Raw genomic sequence first — 25,569 nt, 5'->3', positions numbered from 1 at the left:
ATTTTTGATTTTTATATTTTTAAATCAATAATAAAAATTAATTCAAAATTTGTGGCATAATATGTTTCTTAATTTCTGTTAAGCTTTAAAGTAAAACTAAGGTGTACGGTTATAATAACAGCAAAAAATAAATAAATAAAAATTTTGAATTGATTTTTATTATTGATTTTAAAATAACGGGTGATTTTTTTGAGGTTAGGATTTTCATGCATTAGTATTTGACAGATCACGTGGGATTTCAGACATGGTGTCAAAGAGAAAGATGCTCAGTATGCTTTGACATTTCATCATGAATAGACTTACTAACGAGCAACGCTTGCAAATCATTGAATTTTATTACCAAAATCAGTGTTCGGTTCGAAATGTGTTTATCGACAAATTTTGTTCAGCGATGAGGCTCATTTCTGGTTGAATGGCTACGTAAATAAGCAAAATTGCCGCATTTGGGGTGAAGAGCAACCAGAAGCCGTTCAAGAACTGCCCATGCATCCCGAAAAATGCACTGTTTGGTGTGGTTTGTACGCTGGTGGAATCATTGGACCGTATTTTTTCAAAGATGCTGTTGGACGCAACGTTACGGTGAATGGCGATCGCTATCGTTCGATGCTAACAAACTTTTTGTTGCCAAAAATGGAAGAACTGAACTTGGTTGACATGTGGTTTCAACAAGATGGCGCTACATGCCACACAGCTCGCGATTCTATGGCCATTTTGAGGGAAAACTTCGGACAACAATTCAAGAAATGGACCCGTAAGTTGGCCACCAAGATCATGCGATTTAACGCCTTTAGACTATTTTTTGTGGGGCTACGTCAAGTCTAAAGTCTACAGAAATAAGCCAGCAACTATTCCAGCTTTGGAAGACAACATTTCCGAAGAAATTCGGGCTATTCCGGCCGAAATGCTCGAAAAAGTTGCCCAAAATTGGACTTTCCGAATGGACCACCTAAGACGCAGCCGCGGTCAACATTTAAATGAAATTATCTTCAAAAAGTAAATGTCATGAACCAATCTAACGTTTCAAATAAAGAACCGATGAGATTTTGCAAATTTTATGCGTTTTTTTTTTTAAAAAAGTTATCAAGCTCTTAAAAAATCACCCTTTATAAAAATCAAAAATAATTCTTATTTTTTGATCTAAAAAAATAAAAATCAAAAATAACTTTTATTTTTGATCTAAAAAAATAAAAATCAAAAATAACTTTTATTAAAATAATTTTTATTTTTGATCTAAATATATAAAAATCAAAAATAACTCTTATTTTTTGATTTTTTCGATAAAAGTCATAAGAGTTACGGACCCTGGTTATGGCATTTATAAGTTTTCGCTTAATGGCGTCTTGTGAACGTGGCAGTCCGATTACTATCATCTAAGAAATCGTAATTTTTTTGTACTAAGTTATCGGCAACTAAGTTTCATTAAGACATCTTAATTTTTACTCCAGTTACAGTTTGCATGAACGGTCGGACGGACAAACAGACAGTCACCCGGATTTCAACTTGTCTCTATATCCAATTTCATAATCATCGACTCCGTTTTTTGAATTTTGAAGTCAAAGGCATGGGCCATACTTTGTAGGTCCATTTTCGAAAGTATCCATAATGTAATGAAAATCATCGAGTCCAAATGTCAACAGTTTGGGACAATTTAAATAAGGCTGCATACAAAATAAAGCCGATGTTTGGGTGCGACACCAGTTAACATAAAATATTATATGGACGAAATCTTATCAGCGAATTGCTGCAAAATCACAACAAAATCGATTCAACACTATAGCGGATGGTTACTGGTTAAGAAGGCAAGGTTAAAATGTCAAAAATGGGGGCCAAGCTAAGATTGGCTGTAAGGAAGGTTTAACCACGTATTTAGTGCAACTGGCAGGGAAGCATCTGCTATGAGCTACGGCCAAACTTTGCGCTGCGCTGTCAAGAACTATACCGTCTGAAGAAAGCAATCGCCCAGAAGAACACACTAAGGAGAGGAATTTTGCTCTATCAGCATCCTTATGCATTCATATTATAGTCCTGGCACGAAGTGATTATTATCTGTTACTGTCTATAAATTTTTTTTTGGCGAAAAACTCTCCTCAAGTGAAGCTTATAAAATCATATTAAATCGATTTTATATATGTATGTATATTTATCGATTTAACTGACCACCAAAACGAGAGAGTAAACGACCTAGAACTGTCCCATGCAGTAATTGAAGTGTGTTACGTGCTGTATGGCCGCGGTCTTCAAGTTTTCATTATTTTTGAAATATTGTTCAATAATGAAGACACGTTTTCCATTTCTGATTTTGTATTGAAGACTTGAAAATTTTGATTTAATTTCAAAAAACCTTTCAAACCCATAAAATAAAATCTAAAAATGTTGACTCCATAGTCGAGAGAATTACAAAAAAATATCTATCCTTTTTACTAAAATTCGCAACTAAATGCCATTAAAATGCTTTATTTCGAATTATTTTTTTATGTAAAAGACCACCATTGTTGCATTGTCAACGCTGTTAAATAGTTATAGATTGTCACATTGCTAATAGTTATGGCTATATTATGATAATAAAAACTTCAATAACACTTGGGATTACACGGTTGTTACAATTACAGAAAAAAATTATAAAAATAATTTAAAGTAGAATTGCAATAAATGTTGCTGCAAAAAACCATATTGTCGATACAATATGCTTCGGAGCTGAAAGGATTGTTGCAATTTAATTATTTATGGTTATTAAATGAGATTTTCTGTAATTTCATAATACTCTTGTAAACTTGTGTAGTTCTTTTTTTTATTGGTGGAGAGCATAAACAACTGTTTATTACATGTGAAATATATGAATAAACACATCTACTTATATATAGTACATACAGTGACGAGCAATACTGTAACACGTTAAAGGCGCTTTTATTTCAACTAAGTATATTTCACCAGTTAGAGTTAAAACTCAATTTTTTTTGTTTGAAATGTTGTATGTGGACATCATATTTTACCTCTACTGTAAAAGTGCTAACATAAACAACAATAAATTACTGTAAACAGCGAAACTTAAGAATAACTAAAATGTTACAGTTATGCCGTGTCATGTGATCTTTTATTACCGTTATTTTTTGCAATTGCGATAAGCACGCAGGAATTTTTTAGTTGTAAAGTGATAATTGAGTTGTCAAGTAGCAAACATGACCATGCAGCCAGAAAATAAGGAGAAAATATTAAAATTATTAAAGGAGGAGCAATCTGTGTGTTAAGTAGCAACAAAATGCAAAGTAAGCAATATGACCATGTACAGGTTAAAAAAACAATATTTGAAAACCATGTCCAAGAAAAAAGGTGGTCGGCCCAGAAAAATTAACGACCGGCAATGCCGCCATCTCTCCCAATTGGTCACTTCGAACAAGGCGGTAACACCCGCGGCAGCTCTTAAAGTGCTAAATATCGAAGCAAGTGAGTGGACAGCGCGCCGTTCCTTAAAAAAAATTGGACTCAAAGCATCTGAAAAGAAAAAAAACCGATGTTGACAAAAAGACATGTGCAGCTGCGGCGCGATTTTGCTGCAACACATGAGCATTGGACTGAAGAAGATTGGGATATGGTAAGTTTAAAACAAAAAATGTTTAAATTATAAAAATATTCACTTTATTTTTTATTTTAAAGGTAATGTGGTCTGATGAGACAAAAATAAATCGTTATCAGTCTGATGGACGTTCCTGGTACTATACACGAGACCCAAACACGATTAAACCAAACATGGTTTGGTAACTGTAAAACATGGTGGCGTGTCAATCATGGTTTGGGGGTGTATCACCAAAAACGATATAGGTCGTCTGGTACGCATTAATGGAATCATGCGTAAGGAGCAGTATCTGACCATTTTACAACAAAATTTGCCGGTAGTCATCGAAAATTTGGGTCTTGCTGCTGAAAAAGTTATCTTTCAGCAAGACAATGACCCGAAGCACACGGCTCGCCTTGTACAAGATTGGATAAAACGTCAAAAATTTTCGACCCTTACATGGCCCCCTCAATCACCGGATATGAATCCAATCGAAAATTTGTGGAGTCATGTCAAGGCGCAGCTGGCGAAGTACCCTAATCCTCCTAAGGGGGTAAATGAGTTGTGGGAGCGGACTCAAGAGGTTTGGAATGTAATACCCCCCGATTTTGTATCGAAATATACAAAAAATATGCCCAACCGGTTGAACGCTTTAAAAAAAGCTAAGGGTTTTTGGACCAAATATTAACTTTTTGATTATTATGTTTTAACATTACACCGAGTGCAAAACTGTAACATTGAGCTTTTTTACGTTATTACTTTTAAACATATTGAATTGTTATTAAATTACCATGATTAGTTACCTTAATAAAGCTAAGGCTACAATTAATTGAAAACAAAAAATAAATCATTAAAATCCTTCTTTATTTTTGTTTACGACGTCATTTTAGGATGGATCACTGTGGGGTGTTACAGTATTGCTCGTCACTGTATAAGCATGACAAATTTATATACATACACACAGTGATATTGGCTTGACATAATTAATTGAGCTTTTTGTATATATGGTATAAGTATGTATAGCTATTTAGTGCCACAAAATAGACTTAACGCATTGGTAAATTTTTAATTGCAGAAAATCTAAAAGATCTTCAATTACAAAAAAAATATTCAAAAGAGCAATATTTAAGCGTAAAATCCATATTATATTTACTCCCTTTAATCTCATCCTCACAAAATAGTCTTGTGTTAATATGTGGACTTGCAGTTTCATTGAATTTCAATCGATATATTCTTTGAAGTGCAATCGATACAAGTTCAGGACACAGTCAAATGACCTCCACGACTTCTTTAGCAGCAACGAATTCGATGAACCCATTTATTCCAAAACTTTTCCAGTAAATCAAGTCGTAAAGTCGTACATATGTCATAAACATCACGTTCAATATTGACTTCTAAAGCTTGAAGAGAGTCTTCCTATAAGAAGAATGGTGTTTAATCACAACTTCTTGGAGGCCATTAAATGCCAGAATTTCTCGAAATAATCAAATCTCCAAACTTTTCTCGCAATAATTCGGTTATTGCACGCCTTGTTGGAACCAGATATTTTCAAGATCAACTTCGTCCAATTGCGGCCATAAAAAGTTGGTTATCATTGATCTATATTGCCCTCCAATGACGGTAACGGTGTCACCAGCTTCATTTCGAAGAAAGTACGGGCTGATGATTTCATCAGACTAAAAACCACACCAATTTGGTAATTTAGGTAATTATAATAGATGTTCATGAATAATTTGTGGATTTTTTTCGCACCAGAATCGACAATTTTGTTTATTTACCGCACCACTCAGATAAAAGTGAGCTTCATCGGAGATGATTTTCCAGAAAAATATTGTTATCGTTTTCAAGTTATTCCAAGGCAAAATCAGCAAATTTACGACATTTACGGTGGTCCATTGGGGGTTCAATTCTTCAGTGAGAACAATTGTATATGGTTATAAGCCCAAATCCCTTCACAAAATCCGTTAGGTTGTGGTTTGAAACAGTTCCAATTCTTGAAAACGTCTTATGATCGACAAATACCTGTCTGAACGGCAGCAATATTTTTATTTCTTCGAGCAGTTCTTTGTCTCATTGGCACTTGAGCATATAAATACTTATAATAGCGACCACAGGTAACGGACTATTAGGACCATAAAATGGCAAAAAACCACGAAAAGTAGCAATTGGAGAACGATTATTTTGATCATAGACCAGTGTTTTTCGAAGTATGGTGAACTCAATCGAGATCGTAAATATCCCTAGAACAAATTTCGTGAAGGTCGTCCAAAATCACTTGTTGTTCCGGAAACTAATGATGCTGTCCGCAAACTAATATTGCAAGATCGTCATCTGAGATTATACAAGTATATAGGCATTAGTGGGAAGAGACATTGGTCATTCGCTTAAAAATAGGCTCGTGTCGATTGCTCGGGAGAAATGTTAACAAAATTCGAAAAACGTCTATGATATTGTGACAAGTGATGAATCGTGAATTAATACATATGAACCCGAAAGTAAAGAGCAGTCGACTGTATGGATGTTTCAAGATGAGCCGAATCCAACAAAATTTGTTTTCGCACGAAGCTTTTCCAAGCAAATGGTTGCTTGGTTTTTGGAAAAACTAGGAATGTCGCAACCATCCCATTGGAACAACGCAGAATAGTAATTGTGCCACATGTCTTTCAAGAAACCAGACAAACCAACCGCCGAAGACGGATCGCTTTTCACCACGACAATGCGAGCTCTCAAACATCCACTGAAACAATTGAATTTTTGAGCATTCCAAATATTGATTTGATGAGTCAACCTAGGTATAGTTCTGAATCGGCACTAAATGACTTCTACAAGTATGTATTTATTCCAGTACGTAAAAGACAAAGTCAGTAATCTACGTTGTTGGAAAGGCTGTTGATACTTTCAAAAGAGAAGTGGCAAAAGTACTTCGGTAATTGGTTCAAAAGCACGCAAAATTGTATGGAACTTAATGGAGTACTTTTGGAAAAACAATAAGACGATTTTAAAGGATTCTTTTTCTAAGTTGAGAAGAATTTTCCTTCCTTTCCTAAAATATAAATACATAAAAATGCTTCAAATTGATGATTACTGTAAATTATGTTCGAACGAAAAAAATAGTTAATTTTTATAATAACCAAAGTAGAAACAAGTGACCCATTTTTCGAGGTTAAAAAAAAAACCCAAAACTGCAAATTTAGTGGAGAATTTTTATTATCATTCCAAAGAAAATGATGACGATGTTTCCACCGGCTCACAAACCACCATGAAATGGTAGCTCTTGAATCTCTTCAGTTTACTCTTCGTCCCAAATGTGACAATTTCGTTTGTTTATATACCCATTTAGCCAGAAATGGGCCTCATCGCTGAACAAAATGCGACAATTCGTTCCATAGTCCGATTTGCGCTGAACGGCACCGAATCGACTCTCCACGGTCATCGTGTACACTCTCAGCTGCGGCTGCTTTATTTTCTTCACTGCTTGCTGGACGTGGTCTATTCGCTCGAATATTATCCAATGATCAATGTTGGGTCTCCAGATGGGTGATGGTGTTGCGAATAGTAAGCTCAATAGGCCGATTCCTTACAGAACTTGAATTTTCGTAATAAAGTTGAATGAATTCAAAACGTTGTTTAGGCGTAAGTCTTTCCATCATAAAATACCACACAATACTGGACAAAAATTACGCGACAGCTTGGCACGACTCACGCATGATCTCTCCAAAAAAGCCTATTTAAAAATATACTTCTGCTGGAATCACGCGTCCGGCATTCGCTTTGGAGATATTAGGGTATTTGTAAGAACCATTTAACTTAATGCCGTTTTAACATGAAAAAAATATTTAAGAAGGTCGTATAAAATTTTCATCACCGATTTTGAAACCGGCGTTTCGAGAAAAATGCGTTTGAAATACTGGATGCCGATAACACTAAGGACCATTTTCTCAATATCTGGTTAGCAGCCATCTGTCAGTTAAGTTCTGGCTTAAAAAAGGTTATTTACCGAAAGTCGGAGTTTGGGTTAAGTTAGCCGGATTGTCTACGGAATCAAAAGAGTCCAAAAAGTTTCAAATACATTCAACTTTCTGCAATTGTAAATTTTTTAAATTGCTTAATAATTGCTTGCCCTTAGGGCAAGTATCTCAGTCCATAAATAATGTCGATAAGTCTTGAAAACATCAAAGAGTCTTATTTGACGATTTTGCGTTGATGCCAATTTTATACTAATAATAATCATTATGAACAAATACTGACCGCTTTCAGGAAAAACCGTTTGGTGCTACTTCGAAACTGTGTTTGAATTCAGAAATAACAAACAAGCATTTAATCTCAAACAACAAAACAAACAACGTGCAAAAACGCAAACTGAAAATTTGAATCAATACAAACTAATGTCGAGCTAATGTCAATAATTGAATTTTTTAATTGAAAAAATATAACAAACAATATACATATGTATATGCATGTACATATATCACCCGTTAATCATCGCAAATTAATAAAACAATTTATGAAAATTATTTCACAAACAATGTGACTTCATAAATGCGAACAAAAACTCCCAAAAGCATAAAAAAATATAAAATTTGCAACAAAATAAATGTGTGTCCGTTAGTGAGGTGTTCACTGGTGATTAGAAACCGGTAAAGCTATTCAAAATCATTTAGTAGCGCCACGAGCGCCGCGAACACACGGTGGCGCCACACAGCCAGTTGCAACTAAGTGCGAGAGTGATTAATTCGCAGCTAATTGCAGTCAGCCGCAACGCGCGCCCGAACAAATATTTATTTACTCTACAGTCTCTCAACGAGCGATTAAAATGTTGTGATAAATGACAAAATTCATAGACGGTTGAGGATTTTTTGCAAATTGTTAAATAAACAGTTATAAACTAATGGCACTAGGCATGCATAGCTACAATGTATGGTGTCTGTCTGCATGTTACAATAAATTTGAAAATACTTTATTTCATTTATTTAGATTTATTGTTGACTTCTTTTGTTGGAAAAATTAACTTCCCAGAGATTTACGCGTTCGAATTTTAATGGAGTGCGACATTTGATTAGCGATGTGACGTATAGGAAGGTGGGTTTGTGGCGGAAATGCATGAGTATTGTATGCATACATAGTTATGGTGCCAAAAAAAGTATTTAATTTATTATACAATCATTTAACAAGACCTTGATTTATAGCTAAACAATCGATCAACATTCACTTTGGCGGGAAATCAAAGCTTTTTTCGGAAGTTTTAATAGGAAGAGCAAATCATGCCACTTAGTTGTGCTGTGTTTCTTTCCGTTTCGTGAAAAATATATATGAAGATAAAGACAATCGATTCCCCAATCGATAGCGATGGAACGCACGACCCGACCACGAAGAAGTTCGAAAAGCAATTACCCGTTTGAAAAATAACAAAGCGGCGGAGGCCGATGGATTGCCAGCCGAGCTATTCAAATACGACGGCGAAGAATCAATAAGGAGCATGCATCAGCTTCTTTGTAGAATATGATCGGACGAAAGCATGCCCAACGATTGGAAATTGAGTGACACAAAATGGAGACTCTACAGTATACGCCGAATAACGTGTGATAAGCCTCCTCAATATCGCATATCTGAACCTTATCGAGGGTATTATGTGAAAGACTAAAGTCAACAAACTGATTAAACCTTATCAGTGGGGCTTTAGAAGAACAACTCTTGCGAAGTAAAGTCCTCCCTCGAAGAACAAAGACCAAATTCTACAGGTCATTTATCATCCCCCGTCCTGCTATATGAAGCAGAGGCATAGACGATGACAACATCTGATGAGTCGACGTTACGAGTTTTCGAAAGAAAAGTTTTACGGAAGATTTATGGCCCTCTGCGCATCGGCCACGACGAATACCGAAGATCTCCACTTCGTTGGAAAGACCAGGTGGAGAAAGACCTGGTTGCATTTGAAATCTCCAATTGGCGCCAACACCGTGCACTGATCCTCTTCTGACAACGTGTTTGAAGCATATTTGGCGCAACGAAAGGAAGCCTCTTGCAGTGGCTCAGTGGCACACGATCAACTGTCATGAGAGGGTCACCATGCAGCTGCTGTAATGCTTTTGTGAGATGCGATTCGTGTAAAGGCGTTACACCTCTTCACTTCTGTAAAAAAGTGGTTAAAACTGGAAAAAGTGTATCAGGAGCATGTTTTAGAAACTTTTTAATGCAGTTAAGCAATATCTTTAATGGAGAAAATTGGATCTTCCAGCAAGACTCTGTTCCAACACACAGAGTAGTGTTTTAAAATCAGTATTCTTGTTTCCATAGCTGCAGATGATTAGCCGTCTGAAAGTCCAGATTTGGATCCGTTGGACTATAGTTTGTTATCCGAGTTGGAGAACTTTGTCTGCCGATTATACCACACAATTTTGCAGAGCCTCAAATAAAGTTTTGCTCAAGCAGCGTCGTTAATACCAACAGAAACAATACGTGCTGCTATTGATCAATAGTGAAATACTTTGTGAGCCTGTGTGAAAGCAAAAACTGACCATTTCGAATACAATTTTCTGCATATTTTCCATAATTTATGGAGTTAGCTTTATTATAAAATGTATTATAGTTTCATTTTCTTAACGGCATGAACTTGTAACAGAACTTATGGCAGGACGAAGTATTTAAGCTATAGATGATTCTTTCATGAAGATTATAGGGCGAATATAAACTTTGTTTGGGTTGAGGAATCACATTGCGAGATCAGAAACCGTCTGGGTAACTGCCAAAATTAGTATTTAAGAGGCTTTATGCAAGTATATTCCTAGTACTTATCATTTCAGATGGGTTCAAAACGATTTGCTTGGATTGATGTAAGAATATGCTTACATGATCTTTATTCAGATGATTTAATATGAGTCCAGATGAAGTAAAGTAAATTCTACAATTCTTAAAAATCTTTACTATAGCTACGCAGGAGAGCAAAAGCCTGAAAATTTAATCTTCTGGAAAGCAAAAAGAATGTATACTCCGAATTGGTGCCTTTGCATATCCTACATACATATACTCCAAGAGATTTCCAGCTAACAAGTGAATTGCCATTGAAAATAACTTGAAAACCACCTTCATACCATACCACAATTTTTGTAAATGTATGCGTTACGAAACTACCAATATTGATTTCATTGAATTGGCTTCTTAACTTTACGATTACGTCATTAGTCCAACTTAACCTCAAACATGTCAAAACAAATGGGTATGACAACTATAAAAATACACCGATAAATGACTGTAAACGGCATTATAACTGATTGGAAAAAGTAAGCGAAACGAAGTAGTTCCAGTGCTTTACAGTTATAAACGATATTTATGTGCCGCAAAAGCTTTAACTGTATGTGAGAGCTTAAATTGTAACAAGCAAAAATGCTTTACAGACAGTATTACAAAAAAAATGTTTGTCTTTACAACAAAACGAGAAACCTTGAAGCCAAAGCGACAATACTGAGCGCTTTCCGTATGCATTTGCCTGCTGCATATTTTTGGCAAGATTATTTTCACAATTTTCCACAACTTCAAGTTGCAGATACTTTTCTGGCATTTCAGTGTTGCCAGGCAAGGTTTTGTCAATATCCTCTTTCAACTGCAAAATATGCAATTTTTTTCAAGTTTTTTTTGTGATATGAAATAGTGTTTCATTTTGGACTGTTTTTCCTTGCTGAATACTTTTTCTCGGTTTGTTATACCCTGAACACACAGAAGAAAATGAAAATGTGGGAGACCCTTTAAAAAATATATATGTATGTATGGACAACTTTTTTATTCGATAAGATATCTTCACGAAATTTGGCATGGGTTATTGTCTAAGCCAGCAATACAATCTTTGAAGAAATTGTTTGGAACGGGGCACTATAGCATATAGCTGACATACAAACTGAGCGATCGGAGTCAAGTGCTTGTATGGAAAATTTTTTTATTCGATACGATATCTTCACAAAATTTGGCATGTGTTATTGTCTAAGGCAATGATACAATCTCTGAAGAAATCGTTCCGATCGGATCACTATAGCATATAACTGCCATACAAACTGTGCAATAAAAATTGAGTTTTTGCATGGAAAACTTTTGCGTTTGAAGAGGTAGTTACGAAAATTTATGTAAACCATTATCTAAGGCAATAATACAATCTCTCAAGAAATTGTTCCGATCGGATCATTATAGCATATAGCTGCCATACAAACTGAATGATCAAGCTCAAGTTCTTATAAGCAAACTTCTTTATTTGTGAATGGTATGCCAGCTTCGGTGCAACCGAAATTCAACGTTTTTTTTGGTTTCTTTCCTTTTGGATTTTTTTTTTTTGGTTTTCTTTATTTTTAGATTTTATTTTTTGTTTTTGTGCTCCGAGTGGCTTATGACGTGCGCAGAGCTTCAGCTTTGCCGATGTGTACACTTGTAAGTAAGTATGTTTGCTTGTGGCAATAGGTACGTATGCAAACATGAAGTAACATTGAGATAAATTCAGTATTATTTTTCCTTTTCGATTCTTCTGCGAGGCACTCAAAGCCACAGCCAAAGTGACTTGGCGGCGATGTGAACGCCAATGGCTACAACAGCCATTTCAAAGGCGAATGCTAAGTTGCATTTTAAATTTGATTTTTTTCACCTTATCTCCTGAATGATTTTTCATTTTCCATTTTTTGGTTTCTTTTATCAATGTGTACTCTTTTCCACGCCACTTGTATGTCTGCTCCTTGGCATGAGCTGCAGCATGCACAACACATTTATACACACACACACATGCATCTGTATTCATGTATTTACATGCCAAACTCATCCTTGGATTGGATGGCAATCGCACCGAACGAAAGGCAATGAATGGTGGCGTAACAGTGCAAAAGCATGCAAAATTCTTACCCAGTGCAAGCATGTGGCACAGACCACACGCCACAAACGCACAAACTGCATTGTGCGGTATAATAAAATTGCGAAAAAAAAACACAAAGAAAAGTAGCAAAAAAGAAAAGGTTATATAGTATATCATGAGACGCGCAGACAAGAATGCAAAATAAATGATCATGCAGGAGCAATGGAGGATATCAAAATCACGTACCGGCCACTTTTTGCGCAACTGATAGGCACGTCTCGCGCTCAGCGAAAACTTTGTGCTGCAGCGGAAGCGCAAAAAGAAAAATAAGTAAAAAATCAAAGATATGTATATCAAGTAGTGTTTTAACAAAAAAAAGAGAAAAATCATAAAAAGGAAAAAAAATTTAATAAAAAAATAAAATCGTGATAGTCTTGCGTAGTTCGGTGCATCTACTGTGGCACGCACTCATTCTTTTGGTCATTCAAGATACTCGCACACATACAAAAATACACGCATTGTAGTACATTCTTCGCACATTGGATGAACTGTGGCAGCCATAGTGCCAGTTGCAACAATATGTGGTGCGAAACTTTATTGGAAAAATTTGTGATTTAAAGGAAAATGTCTGTGTATTTGTATTGAAGCTTAGAAATGGCAAAGAGGTGCAAAGCACAAGTGCAATCTGATAATTGCAAAGTGAGTACCCTTTCTAAATGTTCATATAATTTAGAGTCTAGCCCCACATAGAGAACTCCATCTTTCTAAACTATTATAAATTATATTTCAATAGGCTTTGAAACCTATAATTTATATTGAACTTCCGTAGAGAATAAAATTAGAGAACGAATTCATGTATGATATTATATGTAGCAATGGGTACGATGTCTAACTCTATTCATACTGTCTCCGAATCATTCTTACTAAGAAGGCATGCTTAAAGAGCGATTAAGACATCGTAGACGACTCAATTTTTTTATGAAAAAAAAAACTTGTGAAAATGCTAAGGAATGTTATAAATGCATTCTTTTCCTTGAAGATGTGGATGGAACATAATATGTCATTTAAAAGTTTTCTACTGTATCTCCCTGTATTTTTCACTAAATTTTTGGAAGATCTTGAAAATGTTTTTGCTGGGCAAAAATATCCTTGTCGACAAAAACATCTTATTAATCTATTTTTCCATTGCGATAGTTGCTTTCATGCATTTTTTTAGGTAACCTAGAATTTATTGATAAGAGGTCGTATCTTGATATTTTAAAGGCAAATTTAAAGCAAAGTGCTCAAAAACTTGGCCTCGAAAATGTGTTTCACTTTCAACAGGATAATGATCCGAAACACACAGTAGATATAATCAAGCTATGGCTGTTATATAATGTGCCGAGGCTATTGCATACACCTCCACAATCTCCAGATCTATTGAGCACTTGTGGGACTCAATGGAGCGCAGGATCCGGGAATACAGTATTTCATCCTAACCCGACTTGAAAACAATCATTCTGGAAGAGTGGAATAAAATTTCTTCAGAAGAGACGGCAAAATTGGTAAAATCAACGGCAATCGGGCAGAAGTATTAAAACGTAAAGGATACCGCACAGATTAACAACCATCAGCTTACTTAATTCTGTGATATTAAAAAAACAATACTGAACTGAAATACTGAACTTTATATCCGCCTTTCAAATATTTAAAGCCCAGTCTATCTGTAAGCAAACTTTTTCTGCTACTGTAAATAGTTTTTACAAATTTTTAGGTTTTCGATACTGTTTGCCGGATGAACTTAAAATTTTCGGGGTATATTATCAATATGTACCATTTACATTGTGACAAAAAAGTGAAAGGAAATTGTAATTTAAATTAACCGGGTAATTAATTAATTACTATGCCTTCAAAGACGGTCGAGAGATCGTTGAAAACATGCCTCGTTCTGGACAACATCTTCAACTGATGAAAATATTAAAAAAGTGAAGGATATGGTGCTTGAAAATCGTCAGGCAAGTGTTAGAGAGATGGCAAGAGAGCTCGACATCTCTCGCGAGTCCGTTCGAATGATTTTGGTGGATATTTTGGGTATGAAACGCGTTCTTGCTCGACTCGTCCCGATAAAGCTGATTTTTTTTTCAAAAAGAGTACCGTAAACAGGTCTCTTTGGATATGCTTGATCGTGCGAATTTCGATCCCACATTCATAGAGTTTGACTTGCAAACAAGTCAACAATCATCGGAATGGAGAAAACGAGCCGAAACCAAAAGACCACACCAAATCTATTCAAAAATCAAGGTGATTCTCATTTTTTTTTCGATATTCGTGGTTTGGCGCATCGTGAACTTATTCTTGAGGGACAGACGGTCAATAAGAAGTTTTATTTGGACCCATTGAGGCGTTGCAGTGAGAACATCCATCGAAAATGGCCGAAATGGTAGAACAATTCATGAATTTTGCGCGGAAGTTTTATATTTATACATATTTTTTATAAATTTTCCTATAACTATATGGTATATGGAAAATAATTTGATCAGATTTTATCCAGTTTTGGTTTTACGATGAATTACAATCAGAAAGAGATCCTCACTGAATTTCATTAAGTAACTTCTCATGGAGACAATGGGAAAGTATTGACAGAAAGAGCTTTTCTGAATTTCATTAAGACTCCTTACATATTGACCGATAGTTCGAAAAAATTTATATTAGGCATATGGGAACTGAGGGAAGTATTGACCGATTTGATAAATTGTTGGAACAAGACCAGTTTGGAACAAAATTACAATTCACAGAGTGATCGATATGTTCAGTAAAAAATTATACATATTTTATTCTGCGAAGTGAAAGCATAATAAGCTCTTTAAAAGTTTGTTATATGGGAAGCAGTATTAGATGGATCTCTGATTTGGCTCAATCCCACAGTGTATGATAGAAATGTGTGGACTACCCTCACACACCAAATTTGATTAAACTTGGTCAAGTAGTTCCCGATATAGAGAAATTGCCTTGAAGTGAAATGGGTGTGGTCTGATTTTATCCATTTTCATAACGTATGAAAGAGTGTTCTTAGCAAGTTTGTTTGAGTTGGCTTTAGCGGATTAGAAATAATATATACATTTAACATGCCCACTTTTACAAATTTCTCAACCCGATCTTTCACTTCCTGAGTTAAAAAATATTGTGAATATTACAAAAAAAGGAAATCCCAGAGGACCAGGAAATACAAATTTCAACATGTTTAATCAATGCTTATCAAAGGAAATGCTTTTGTTCTCTGATAGCATTTCCACTCATAATCATCATGATACTACATTGTTGTGAGAATCTAACTTAAATTGTCTAATAAGAATTCTTTACAGAAGTCTAACCACATAATATAAAATTCTCACCACTACTACCCAATAATGCAAGAAGAATAAGTTATGCAACACTTTGTTGCACCAACTGAAATTCAATGCAGAGCGTAAATACAAAAGAAATATTAAAGAACACATTTTCAGAAAAGTTGGAGTTGGCATGAATAAAGGGAAAGTAAACGAAATATTTGAATGAGCAATGTGCGAGCAAATACGAAATAAGAAAAATGTGCTTCCATTTCATGTTCGTTAGCAATAAGCAACATCCACACAAAGTACAACACAAGCTGCGGCTCCTGCGGCGGTGTGGAGGCAACTTTGTGGCACAACTACGACTAACTAGTATGTGTGTATGTATATTTGTATATGAGTGTGTGTGTGTTCATAGAGCAAATGTATTGCGCGATCCGTTCACCTTTGGCTTTAATACCTGTTAATATTGTTGCGTACTTTTGTAATTTATTTCTGCTTCAATAAGAAGAACAACAACAAATTAAACTTCAGGAAATATGAGAGAAGATATGTAATAATCAAGAATGGATGGAAGTTCAAAAAAACAGAGCAACTTATTCGCTATGGCACCTCAAAGTCTTAGACCGGATGTCAGTATATATGTACATAGTTCTTCAATGGAGTCAAAGAGAATAACAAAATTATAAAGGCTAGAAGACACGTGACTACTTGTGTTTTTTAAACACTCTTCATAAGAGTTGTCAATCTTTCTGCTTCTTTCTTGTGTGACGTTAAGACAATCGCCATGTATAGTATGTGAAACGCCTTATTAAAAGCAATCCTTAAAGCTTTCTTAAGATTCAAAAATGTCATTAGCAGGGCTTTCAGATCTAGAAACTATTTCGAATGAATAAAATATCATCTAAAAATCTAAATTAAGCTCCTTGTATTCACTACTGATTTTGAGCTTTCAAAGTTCTAAGTCCTTAAAGCTTTCTAAGGATCCAAAAATGTCACTAGCAGGCCTTACAGATCTAGATAACATTTCGAATGAATAAAATATGATTTAAAAATTTGGATAAAGCCCCTTGCGTTCACTACTAATTTTGAGCTTGAGTTCTAAGTCCTTGAAGCTTTCTAAAGATCCAGAAATTTCATTAGTAGGTCTCACAGATCTATAAACCGTTTTCTATTTAATAAAGTATCATATAAAAATCTGATTTCTGATTTTGAGCTTTTAAAGTTCTAAGTCCTGAAGCTTTCTAGAAACCACTTCGATTGAATAAAATATCATTTAAAAATCTGGTTAAAGCCCCTTTCATTTACTAATGATTTTGAGTTTTTAAAGTTCTACATATAAGCTCTCAAAAGCTCAATGAGCTTTCACAGCCCAAAAAAGTTAATATTAATATTTTAAGAATCAGTTGAAAATAAAGACATGACAAATGTGTAATCAATATAACAAGCGGTATCCAAAGCTCATGTTAAAAGATCACAAGCTTCAGCTGCTTTCTAAGCTTTCGGCTGCTTCAAATGTGCAAGCGCTTTGAGCGTTCTTAGTATGAAGCGATGCCCCAACACATTAGGACAACCCTGCGATTTAGGACAACCAGATTTCTTCGCTTCAAACTTCAACCGAGCTTTTTGATCACCCTCGCGACAATACACGCCAAGCGCAAAAGAAGTCCGCAGAAGTGCGTAAAATGGCAGAAGTGCCACAGAGCACAACAAGAACGAAGACATTTTGCACAAAGTACACAGAAGTCGATTTTCAGACATTTCTTCGCTAGCGTAAAGAGCCGTAATCTTTGCTGCTGCGCTATACTATCGGCCCTTGCCGCCTTTGTTCAACGTCACATTGTCGTGGCGCGTTTTCATGAGTCCCAAAAGTGCAATTTCATCTTTTCGGAGACTTCGTAGTGAGTTCTATAAGCAGCCCGGTAAGTAGTGTATGCCAAGTTGGAGGTAAGACTATCGGATATGTACATGCCAACAGAAGCAGGAACGCACAAAAACAACACTAACAGCTGAAACAACAGCGACAATGTAACAACAATGGTAGAGGCAACACGGTTCAAGCGCAGAGGCAACTATTTATTCTGCAACACCACCATCTGCACAACCGCTACACACCACCGACCACAATCACCAACAATCTTTCAACATTACTTCTTAGCTGCTCCACACTAGGTAAGTGTAGTATGGTCTTCATCACCACAACCAGCCAACATTGCGGAGTGCTAGCCATTTCCACTTGCAACTTGACTGCTGCCGCCCCCCCCAACAGCCGTACACGGGCTTATAAAGCGTATCCATGTTGATGTTGTTACAGTGCTTGTTGTTTTTGTGGTTGGTTTTCTTCTACTCATACTCCTCGCATTGGCTTTCGACGGTTACGACGCTGTGGCCTTGTCTTTGGCTTAAACGGCACCGTTGCGGTTCAGCGTTGTCGTTGTGGCCTTTGTGGCATGTTGGCTGGTGGTTCTGGTAGCTAGCGCACTGGTGGACTGCGGTTAAAGTCTGACGCCTTATATTGTTGTTTCTTTTTTTTATTCTTGGTACTTGCTACTTGCGCGTTTATCGCAATAGAGGTGAGCGCCGTATGTCGGTTGATGACTGTGTCGGCCGCTAACGTTGGCTTCGGCCCGGCCACAATAATTTCATATCAGTCCAAAAGTGGGCGTTTATCGTTTGACGAAGCAACAACTTCTGGTTGTTTGCGAATTTTTCTTCTTTTTTTTGCTGACATTTTGCTGCTACATTTACTACCTTCGTTTTCAACATTCTTTTGTTCGGATTTTTATTTTTGTTTTTGCTTTTCTCAAGCTATTCAAAGCTAGCGTTTATTACATGCACGATATTGAGTATTTTTCCGCGGTTTTCACATACTCATTTATTTTCGATTGAGCTTCATTGTTGTGCCTTGTCGGGTTTTCTTCATATTTTTCTTATTTATGCATTTCTGTGGCTTTTGACAATGTTTATGTTTTTGTTGTTTCGATTTTAGATAAATACGGACATTTTGTAGCAACAAAGTAGGCGACCGAACTGGGAGAATAATATATGGTAGAAGAATTCCGCCTCAATGGTATGACTAAACTTCGTTGTGATGTCTGCTTTCGCTAGTAAGACGGCACTTGAGTGAGAAATCTTAAGCCTAATGTGAGATATCCTAGCTGCAACCTTCTATCAAAATAATAACAAATGTCCACAAATATTTTTCAGAAACTCTTCTCTAACTGCTTAATAACTATAAACGAAAACTACCAGCACCATTTTCCCTTTTTTCTTTTTCTTGAGAATCACAGTCAAAAGTGCCTACGAATTATTTTATGTATAAACTGAAATTGGGACGGTCTAATTGATTCTTTCCCCCTCAAACTACCATCTGATCAAATTTGAACCTGAATGGTCCATTTGAACTGTACGAGCGGTGCTTGAAAATCATCGAGTTAATATCAGAGGGATAGAAGATCTCAACATCGCGAAACAGATCTTGGTTAAAGTTTAGCCAACAGCAAATGTTAGACTCATACTCGAACATACATACGAGTACGATGTGTGCATTCAATTGAAGAAGGTGAACAACTTCAATAAAAATAGAAGGCCAGAAGATTGCAGTTCTCTCTTTCAGTGTCGTGGTTCAATTAAAGGCAATAAACTTTTGTTGGCAAACATTTAGGGAAAATTCTGATAACAGCCTAAAAACAGAGCAGGTCAGAGGCATGATTCTGAATATTATTTTCTTTTGTTTACTATATTATTTTAGAAAACAAAATCTATCAGGCTTTCAGTTAATGAATCCCTATTCTGTAATCCAAAATTGAATGTAGCTCTGTGCTAATAACACCCGAGCTCCGACAAGGGTCCAAGAACCCGAAAAACGCTCAACATGCCGAGCTGAGTCAATTTAGCCATATCCTTCTGTCCGTCCGCCCGTATAAGTGAACTAAGTGAACCCTCAGTTTTTCAGATATCTATCAGAAATCTTGCTTACGTCCTTTTATAGACACATTTGGTGAAATCGCACCACTATAGTACATAGCTGTCATACTAACTGACTGATCAAAATCAAGTTGAGAATTGAATCTTTTGTATTTGCTAAGGGTATTAGGTTAATGTTTTTTCGAAGTTGATTTACTTTCTCTAATATTTACACGTTTATTTGTATTCAGTAAATAGACAAAAGATCCGTCAGGATCGCGATAGACATCTCCTAGCCGTTCGATACCAAACCCAGGTTTAGAGAAGACGATTTCCTATTGTGCGACTTCTTCAACCTACTCCTGAGCTGCAGATTTGAATAGAGAAGGTACAATCTGCTACAAGAGTGTACAACTGCTGGATAACGAAGAAGCGAAGAAACTGAGTCTAGTAGTGGACGAGGGCAAGACGAAATATCTCCTGGCATTAAACAAAAAGTCGTCGCACTCGCGACTTGGCTCCCACGTCACTAAACTATGAGGAACTATGAGCTGTACGAAATATACGACGTCATTGCCATACGTATTTCAGCGAATTAAGAGACACTGGCTACGCAGGCAAGGTCATGTCGTCCGAATGGACGAAAACGCTCCAGCTCTGAAAGTATTCGACGCAGTACCCGTCGGGGCAAGCAGATGAAGAGAAAGACCTCCACTCCGTTGGATAGAACACGTGGAAAAGGACCTGGATAAGCTTGAAATCTGCACTTAGCGCCAAACAGTGAAAGGGAAGAACGTTGTTGTAAACTCAGCTATATCCGCGAAAGCTGTGTCTGTGCTAATATAGAAGAAGAAATGGACAAGGAGTTATTTTATTTTATATGACATACTACGCTTCTACTTTGAAATTTTAGAATAAGCGTTTAGCCAGTTGTAAAATAAACTAGACAAAGTTCAAGTGAAACGAGTGATCAAGGGAATATATTCGGGTGAAGTGGATAAAACACGATTTTTTTTCGAACTTAGATTTAATGAAAATGTGTCTAAGTCCTTAGAGACCAACAAGAAATATAATACCGATGGATTTCTGCTACAAATTTTCTCAAAATAAAAGCAGAGGAAACAACAAAGAGATTATCAAATCTTATGCACACATACAAAACATACAAATATACCAACTTAGTTGCCACTGTGGGAGCAACAACAGCAAAAGACCTCTGCACCCGAACAGAATTTAAGCGATTAGGTTAAATTGCATGCGAGAACGAATTCGAAAAGCTACAAAGCCTGTTAAGCCAGCAGAGACAGAAGCCAAAAAGCGAACATAAAAGGGGAGGATGCGGTCATGCTAAAATTGAGGCTACAATTTTATGAAGATACTACAAAAAAAACAACAACAAAGAACTCAAACTTATGATGGCAAAAGACGCAATAAATAAAGAAATAAAAAGAAAATGCGAAAAAGCAACAAACAGAAACAAGTAATGAACGAAATCACTGTTATGTGTTGCGCGCTGCATTGTAGTTGTTGTCGCACAATAAGATAATGTATCTGCGCGAACGGCCGGCCGCGTAGTTGCCCATCCAAGCGGGATGATATTAACGTAACTACAACAAATGGCATAAAATGAAAATGAAAATGGAAAGGAATGAAACGTGCGAACAATAGCGCGGACCAACAGACGGCCGATGGGCCATTACAACAAAGGCGACAAGGCCCGAGCGCGGCGAGAATGAATGTGCGCAAGTGTGTGTATGTACGACGGCAGAGTCCAACAATGGCTTCTGCTGGTAGCAAGTGCCAAGTGGCAAGTGGCAGTGACCAACGGTGGCAGTGTGGCAGGCAATTTTGCAACTACAAATAATTGGTAATCTCACAGATACACAATGATAATCGCAAATGCGAGTACGCGGCGGCCATCGCCATTCACTCACTCACTCATCTCGGCCGCAGACAGCCGGGCAGTGGCTAGCAGCATTTATTCTGCTCATTCAGCGCGCAACGCGGTCACCACCGATTGAAGTGTGGTGTGGCGGCGGGCCATTGAGCAATGCGGGCAAGAAAACAAAAAGAAAAAAAGAAAAAATACAAAAAACAAAAAACAAAATATATAATAACAGTAATACAAGGTATCAATTTAGTAGGTTGGCAGTCGCGACGACTGGCCATTGAACGAAATCGAGCTGCCAGCGTTAAGTCAAAGCGGGGGGAGGCAGGTAGAGTGTCGCTCTGGTAATAACTGTTCCAGCCATTACAAGCATTGCTTGGTATTATGGTACATGATATATGTATGTATATATAGAGCAGTGATTATTTCAGATATGTATAGTAGTACTTACTTGATTATTGTTGCTCGCAACTGTCAGCAACAACTGCTGATGATCACCATCATTTAGGCTAGTAATAAGCGGCAAATGTAGTGAACAGCAATAACTGAAAATAACAAAACAAAATGGAATTAAAAATCAGACTTATTTACTATTAAGTCAGTACTATACTCTATGATTACTTATGTGTATAACTAAGTCGCTGGTGGTTGGATACTGCGAAGGAAAATATTGGATTATTTTAAAATATATTCTACTTATTGGCTATTTGCATTTCGGTATATTCAAAAATATATACGAATTCGTATCGTTCCTTTGAAAGGGCACTGCTAGTATTGAATATATCGTTTTAAATTAGAATTATGGATTTTGCATCAACCATAATACCCTTCAGAATTGCACTTCTTATAGCAACTAACGGTTTTTTTTTTTTCAAATAAAACAAAACCGTTTTGGAATATCAATGAAATTCTTTATTCCTGTGAAAGTAAATTCGAAGCCATTATCACGGGCATGATCACGGGCACGCTTGCAGTATTCCAGGCGCGGAACCCAATTTTCGACGTTTGTCAAGCATAAATCGACCGATACTTCTGCAATTTCACGTTCGATATTCATATGAAGCCAAATCGTCACTGGCTTGTTAGCATGGACTACGGACTTGACCTAGCCTCACAGGAAATCGTCTAACGGCGTCAAATGGCACAACCGAGGCGGACAATTGGCTGGCCCATTTCGTGGGATAACATGCTCACCAAACTTGATTTTCAATAAATCGACGGATTCACGGAAGAAGTATGGCCCAATGACGCCCCCGGCCCATAAAGCGGACCAAACCGTAATTTTTTCGTACTCATGGAGTACGTGTGGATTGCTGCCTGACCAATAACACACATTTTGCTCATTGAGCCATTCAGCTAGAAATGAGGCTCTGCGCTGAAGATGATTTTTCGATGAAAATCCGTATCATTTTCAAGTTGTTGCTTAGCCTATTTCACGATAAAACGACGATTCTCGTGGCCAAGCGACATCAGTTCTTGCGCCAACTTGATTTTTAAGGATGTAGGCCAAGATCTTTTCGCAAAATTTGCCACAACGTCATCACAGAGATGCCCAACGCTTGAGAACGATGTGTGAGAGACTGATTTCAGTCTTCCTCAATTGATGCGTTGGCGGCAGCAATATTCTCGACATTACGGGTAATTCTTTGTCTCACTGACACGGGAACATTTTGTAGTGTGCCAATGGGTTCAAATTTTTCCACTAGACGCTCAATTGTTGATCTGACAGGATGATTTTGAAGGTCATAAATTGTACGTAATGCTCTTAAAGTTAAGGCTACTGACTCCAAATTTCGGTAGTAAATTTCAATAATTTTGATTCGTTGTTAGAACGATGCTATTTCCATGATGAAATGGCAGACTTTACTTAAAAGAAATGTCAAAAGAATAAAACCCGATGTTTCAAAGACGTTAACGCGACACTGTTTTTCGAAAAAAATTTAGTGATTTTGGAACCAATCGTGCCTTCGCTTTCCTTGGGCGCAAAAGATCTTTCGCAAAGGTTTTCACTGATCCTTGATGCCAGTAAGATTTCTATCTGTTAGTCGTCGATTCTCGATCTCCAATTCAGTTGATGTTGATGGCCATCCTGGACGCCGTTCATCGTCAACACGTTCTCGAGCACCTTTGAATAATTTTTACCAATCAAAAACACTTGCTCGCGATCAACAATTATCACCGAAGGCCTTTTCCATCATTCTGAACAGTTCGGCACTAGAAATTTGATTCCACACACAAAATTTTATGGAACTGGAATGTAAGAAAAAAAATTTCGGCCAACGAGTTTTCGCGTGTAATAAAAGTTCTCCATACAAAGGCTTTATTTTCATCGATTTGTATGGTAGCTATATGAGAGGTCCGATATCGGTTCTTCCGACAATCTGGCATAATCGGTTTATAGCTTCTATAGCAAAATTACTAAACCCAATTTCGACAAAAAGTTGGTATTTTTAGCCCGCTTGGTATACATAAGTATAAAGTAAAGTGTTCATAACAGTTTGGAGTTCCTTGGCAAGTAATAGTAATGGGCGCATCCCAACTGGGAACGCTCATTTCTCTAACGATCTAAGGGGGGTACCTCATAAATAGCAATATGAGGATAGATGAACGTTTTTTGGAAAGTGTGAGCACCAAAACCACCATAAGCCAAGCTGACTAGATGCCCCAAGTTGATAGTTGAATGGTCAGCGCAGAACAATTGAACAGATGATTACGAACGGTCCCTTCCGATGCCTAGGACAGGTCGAAGGTAACAAAGGTAGTATGCGTAGAGAAGACCTTTGTTACCTTCGACCTGTCCCGGGCATCAGAAGGGACCGTTCTGAGTGACCAAGCCTCTCCGGCTGACTCATGGGACCATACAACAACAAATGACACCTTGACAACTACTGCCACGGCTACATGGACATCAGCAAAAATGAATATTTATCAGAATCTTAATACGAATATAAGATTCAGGAAGCTGGTATCTCAGTTGACGTAGAGAGGAAGCGCTAAACACAGATTGCAGGAGTAGAACAAAACTTTCTTGAAAAGGAAGCAATCTGGAAAGATGGAAAGGACTTATTAAATAAGGCCAAGAAACATTTATTTAGGCTTACAGTTAACATAATGCAATGGAGTGCCACATAAAAATATATGCCGCAACGGCAAACTCAAAGGGAGTAAGTAAACGGTTGTACACTTATCTACGTGTGCCGAGCTCTATCAAAAAATAATCATAAGATAGATAAATAGTTTCTTTGAGGACACCTAATGGTTTGAAGACAAGGCTTTTTTCAGGACGAAATCCTTTCCTCAAACTCTTAATTCGTTTATTATTTCGTATAAACTAAGAGTTACAGTTCAAGTGATAACTTGTCAATACCTTAAAAAACTTTACAGAGCCCAGTTGGCATTTGTAATTAATATAAAAATGTAACTCCCTCACATTAAAACCCAATAGAAGAAAAAGTAGCCTCAACTTTAGTAACAACCCACTCTCAACCCATTCATAGCAGCACACCTCTCTCACCTAGCTTTTGAGTTTGTTATTACATCAGAGCATACATAATATAGACATTGTATAAATTTCTAAACCACAAAAAAAAACAACAAAAATTATGGGCACTTAAATCTAAAACTTTAAACTAAACTATTCGTTTCCTTTTAATATTGCCTTAAAATAGGCAAAATAAAAACGAAACCAGTAGCTTTGAGCAGTAAAATTCGTCCGAAAGTGCAAATACGAATGGCAATAAGAAATGTGGTAAATTATATTGCTATGTCTACATGCATGCAACACCCAGTAGCAGGGCATTATGCAACAATTTCAACACAGGGGAAATACGAAATACAAAATATTATCATTTAATGTGCCGTCAAAGTGAAGTCTAACCATTTATTGACAATTATTTTGGTCACAAAACAACAATAAATGTTACAACACAAGGCAAAGTTGCACAAATAGCAAAACGTATAGCCATTAACTATGAGAATGTTGCAACGCCGACTTTAAAACACTTAAATATTTGCATTCACATAATTCACGGGAGGCTACAGTGTGGCTAAATTAAGTTGACATTTCGCAAAACTTTTTTAAAGGGGTTACATGGTT

At 36.7% G+C, this 25,569-nt stretch overlaps 1 protein-coding gene across 1 annotated transcript in view; it reads right to left on the bottom strand.

Annotated features, from left to right (window-relative positions):
• The window catches only part of LOC105222794 (uncharacterized protein DDB_G0284459), a 482,380-nt gene that overhangs the window by 179,225 nt on the left and 277,586 nt on the right, over window positions 1-25,569 (bottom strand). The window contains exon 3 of the mRNA XM_049454104.1: window positions 21,925-22,018. The gene's annotated coding sequence lies outside the window, so the exon portion shown is untranslated. The remainder of the gene's footprint in view (window positions 1-21,924; window positions 22,019-25,569) is intronic.

This window comes from Bactrocera dorsalis, chromosome 4, assembly GCF_023373825.1.
Source record: "Bactrocera dorsalis isolate Fly_Bdor chromosome 4, ASM2337382v1, whole genome shotgun sequence".
NCBI classification, from domain to species: Eukaryota; Metazoa; Arthropoda; class Insecta; order Diptera; family Tephritidae; genus Bactrocera; species Bactrocera dorsalis.
This window is presented reverse-complemented; position numbering and strand designations above follow the sequence as displayed.